Here is a 5,000-nt window from a genome sequence, read left to right on the forward strand (position 1 = left end):
GGCCCATAAACGACACCTCCATCTACAGGAATCCAACGAAACTACGCCAACCATACCTCCAAAACACGGCACCGCCATCTATGACAATGTGACGAAACCACATGCAATAGCTCCATCTACGCGAATCGGACGACACTACGTCCACCATGGCGAGCGCACCACAAACAAAAAGACCGCCATCTGCAGGTCCCCCGCAACATGACCTGCTGCACCGACGATACCGCCATCTAGGCGACGCCACGCCGACTACAACATCGCTAGGTCCCACAGTGCCCATTTTTCGACGCCACCCACACAGCCTGCATCATCTGTCCACCACAGGAGCCCCAACGCCAGTGCCTGCGCCGCACGAAGTCGTCGACCGACAATCGCTCCACCCGCACCCGCACGTGCCCCACTCCAACCGCCCAAATCGCAACTCCAGCGGATGAATGGCGGACTCTTCCCGCACTCCTATCGTGCAATCCACCCCTATATCTTGCGTTTCATGAAGAGTTATATCCAATATGCCATATTCCCGCTGTCCCTATACATGCTCTAAGTAGCTCGCTTGCTACAGCAGCAGCAGCACCACCTCCGCGCGCTTCCCTGGGGGCACTGAACCGCAGGACGCGAGACCCCACGCCCTGTGGCAAACAGGGCTCCTCGCAGAATATATACGGTCCCTACCCCGCACAACGATGACGGTGTGGGGGCCATTGTACGACACCGCTTCCTGCGGTGCCAACGCTGTCGTAGAGTCGATACTCCATCTTTGGTAGAAGGCAACCATTCCGCTGTAAATGAGTACGTCGCTCGTAGTTCAGTCACCTCGCAGCACTGCTCAGTAAACTATGCAGGCCCACATAGATAGATCAAATACGCAAATGCCCCTATACATGCTGAACGTCTGTGCAAACAAAACGAACCACACGTCACCCGCACACTCTATCACCCACACACTCTATCACACACTACTCTCTGCCTGTAACAAACACAGATACAATAATTAAGCACCGGCATGGACCAACGTCCGGTGCATCCTATCCGCCACAGTACACCAACCAGACTATGATAACCAGGCCAGGAGGTCCAATCATAAAACAGAATATCCCACTCGTCCGACAACCACAATTGCTCAGATAAGCCACCAACACCCACACATGTCCTACACAGGGGTGCACCCAACATCACCACACTGCCTCGTCTTACAGCACAAACACACTGGCAGGAATGAAACACACAGGTCTGCCGCAACCACAGACACGGCTCGCCCCCCCCTCTCACTGGCGGAAAGCGCATCCCGACGTGACATAACTCCTTTGACACACTGACGCTGCCTCGGGCATCCACGTCCTACGGTCGATATCAACGAACCTCACCCCCCCCCCCCCCCCCACAACACGCCATCCCATACCACATTGTGTACCGTACCCAAACCTAACGTGTACTGTACTACAACGCAATGTGTACCATAACACAACCCAGTTTGTACCTTAACCTAACCTATGTCACCTTAACCTAACCTATGTCACCTTAACCTAACCTATGTCACCTTAACCTAACCTATGTCACCTTAACCTAACCTATGTCACCTTAACCTAACCTATGTCACCTTAACCTAACCTATGTCACCTTAACCTAACCTATGTCACCTTAACCTAACCTATGTCACCTTAACCTAACCTATGTCACCTTAACCTAACCTATGTCACCTTAACCTAACCTGTGTTGCACCTTAACCTACCTCAATTTGCACCGCAATGTAACTCAATTTGCACCGCAATGTAACTCAATTTGCACCGCAATGTAACTCAATTTGCACCGCAATGTAACTCAATTTGCACCGCAATGTAACTCAATTTGCACCGCAATGTAACGCAATTTGCACCGCAATGTAACGCAATTTGCACCGCAATGTAACGCAATTTGCACCGCAATGTAACGCAATTTGCACCGCAATGTAACGCAATTTGTACCGCAATCTACCCCCATGTTGTGCCTTAACCTAACCCACGTTGTGCCTTAACCTAACCCACGTTGTGCCTTAACCTAACCCACGTTGTGGCTTAACCTAACCCACGTTGTGGCTTAACCTAACCCACGTTGTGGCTTAACCTAACCCACGTTGTGGCTTAACCTAACCCACGTTGTGGCTTAACCTAACCCACGTTGTGGCTTAACCTAACCCACGTTGTGGCTTAACCTAACCCACGTTGTGGCTTAACCTAACCCACGTTGTGGCTTAACCTAACCCACGTTGTGGCTTAACCTAACCCACGTTGTGGCTTAACCTAACCCACGTTGTGGCTTAACCTAACCCACGTTGTGGCTTAACCTAACCCACGTTGTGGCTTAACCTAACCCACGTTGTGGCTTAACCTAACCCACGTTGTGGCTTAACCTAACCCACGTTGTGGCTTAACCTAACCCACGTTGTGCCTTAACCTAACCCACGTTGTGCCTTAACCTAACCCACGTTGTGCCTTAACCTAACCCACGTTGTGCCTTAACCTAACCCACGTTGTGCCTTAACCTAACCCACGTTGTGGCTTAACCTAACCCACGTTGTGGCTTAACCTAACCCACGTTGTGGCTTAACCTAACCCACGTTGTGGCTTAACCTAACCCACGTTGTGGCTTAACCTAACCCACGTTGTGGCTTAACCTAACCCACGTTGTGGCTTAACCTAACCCACGTTGTGCCTTAACCTAACCCACGTTGTGCCTTAACCTAACCCACGTTGTGCCTTAACCTAACCCACGTTGTGCCTTAACCTAACCCACGTTGTGCCTTAACCTAACCCACGTTGTGCCTTAACCTAACCCACGTTGTGCCTTAACCTAACCCACGTTGTGCCTTAACCTAACCCACGTTGTGCCTTAACCTAACCCACGTTGTGCCTTACCCTGCTCTGTAATTGGCATATGACACGTTACATTAATGTATTGTTGTCCAACCGCAACCGGCTCAGAATGTTGTGTACACAGCTATGTGTCATCTCCCCATAACAGCTGCATTGCAGTGTGGTACGCCATAGAGACGTGTGGGAGTAATGGACGCAGTGGATGGCGATCAGCATGAGCCGTCTGTTCATGTAGTGGCGCGTGTATGCAGACGTAGTAGTCTCTTCTCACACAATGTGATAGCACGGTGCCCCGCGTTCCACATCTGCGACATGCTACAGAGGCCGGTTGACAGTTGGTCGCGCAATGGAGATCGCATATGTACGGGGGCACCTTCCACGTGCCCTCTAGTCGGGCACATTTTGTTGCGTGGATGTGAGCGAATGTAGTGTGTCTTGACACCTGACAGGCAGGCATGCAATAATAGTTGACTTTGCAAACGGGGATGGACGTGTACGTTTACTGGTGACGTTACGCAAATGAACAACTGGTAACCCGTTGTGGTGCGGTTGATCTTGCTGGAGGTACATCTGTGAGGGCAACGATCGGTACAGCTACGAAGCGGTCCCCACCATACCAACGAACGTGAATGTGAATCTGGGTGTGAAGCGATACGCGGCTGTGGGTGGGTGGGACTGTCCCCGGCCGGTGAGGGGGGGCCGCCCGGCGTGCTGGCCGCGCGGTGCGTGGGCGCACGCGCTACAGCCGGCTGGTGGGGGCGCCCAGTGGCAGGCGCGCCGGCCGACGGACGCGGCAGGCGGCGCAGCTGCGCGCCGGGGCACCCTGCGCGCGGCGCCGTGCAGCCAAAGTGGGTCCTCGCGGACCCGGTGCGAAGCGCGGTGGACATCTGCAGTGTGCTGGTCCGATTGAGGACTGTGTGCGTTGAGGATGCGCCGCCGCCCGGCACTCGGCGCCGCGACGCCGTCTGCTGCTCGGTCGCCCCAGCGGTTCTCGCTGGTGGTTTGTATCGCAGTTGTGCGGACGTGTTGGCACGTGCGCTGTGCTGGGAGAGTTCGCTTCGGCACCCACGTGGGGCCTTTGCCCTTCTGTGGCGCTGGCGTTGGAGCTGCCGGTCACCGTAGGTGGCGCGTGTTGTCTCCCGCCGGCAATGCCACGACAGCACGCTCCCGGGCCTCTGTCGGCAGCGGCAAGCTCAGTTGGGAGCACGGGTGGTCGCACCTAAAGCGTCTACTCGCCTAACTCCGGGCGATTGCGCCTCTCTCGAACCCGACCAAGTACTTAGGACGGCGCTGCGCGCCGCCGGGACCTGAGAGGGTTTCGAGGTGTATTGTGCAGGGGAGCCCAGCCTCCTCCTGTTTGCAGAATAATTGAGCGGACGCTTGCGTGTTCGCGCGGGCCCCCGGGACACACTCCCGGGCGGCCGGCTGCTCAGCTCTAGTTGACGCAGCTCCCTGGTTGATCCTGCCAGTAGTCATATGCTTGTCTCAAAGATTAAGCCATGCATGTCTCAGTACAAGCCGCATTAAGGTGAAACCGCGAATGGCTCATTAAATCAGTTATGGTTCCTTAGATCGTACCCACGTTACTTGGATAACTGTGGTAATTCTAGAGCTAATACATGCAAACAGAGTCCCGACCAGAGATGGAAGGGACGCTTTTATTAGATCAAAACCAATCGGTCGGCTCGTCCGGTCCGTTTGCCTTGGTGACTCTGAATAACTTTGGGCTGATCGCACGGTCCTCGTACCGGCGACGCATCTTTCAAATGTCTGCCTTATCAACTGTCGATGGTAGGTTCTGCGCCTACCATGGTTGTAACGGGTAACGGGGAATCAGGGTTCGATTCCGGAGAGGGAGCCTGAGAAACGGCTACCACATCCAAGGAAGGCAGCAGGCGCGCAAATTACCCACTCCCGGCACGGGGAGGTAGTGACGAAAAATAACGATACGGGACTCATCCGAGGCCCCGTAATCGGAATGAGTACACTTTAAATCCTTTAACGAGTATCTATTGGAGGGCAAGTCTGGTGCCAGCAGCCGCGGTAATTCCAGCTCCAATAGCGTATATTAAAGTTGTTGCGGTTAAAAAGCTCGTAGTTGGATTTGTGTCCCACGCTGTTGGTTCACCGCCCGTCGGTGTTTAACTGGCATGT

The 5,000-nt window shown here is 54.1% G+C and overlaps 1 non-coding gene across 1 annotated transcript in view; it reads left to right on the plus strand.

The window, feature by feature from the left end:
• Positions 1-4,295: 4,295 nt before the first annotated feature.
• The window catches only part of LOC126146843 (small subunit ribosomal RNA), a 1,909-nt gene continuing 1,204 nt past the window's right edge, over positions 4,296-5,000 (plus strand). The window contains exon 1 of the ribosomal RNA XR_007529790.1: positions 4,296-5,000. This exon is cut by the window's right edge and continues 1,204 nt beyond it. This is a non-coding gene — a ribosomal RNA (small subunit ribosomal RNA).

Source organism: Schistocerca cancellata, unplaced genomic scaffold (genome assembly GCF_023864275.1).
Source record: "Schistocerca cancellata isolate TAMUIC-IGC-003103 unplaced genomic scaffold, iqSchCanc2.1 HiC_scaffold_834, whole genome shotgun sequence".
In the NCBI taxonomy this organism is placed as follows: domain Eukaryota; kingdom Metazoa; phylum Arthropoda; class Insecta; order Orthoptera; family Acrididae; genus Schistocerca; species Schistocerca cancellata.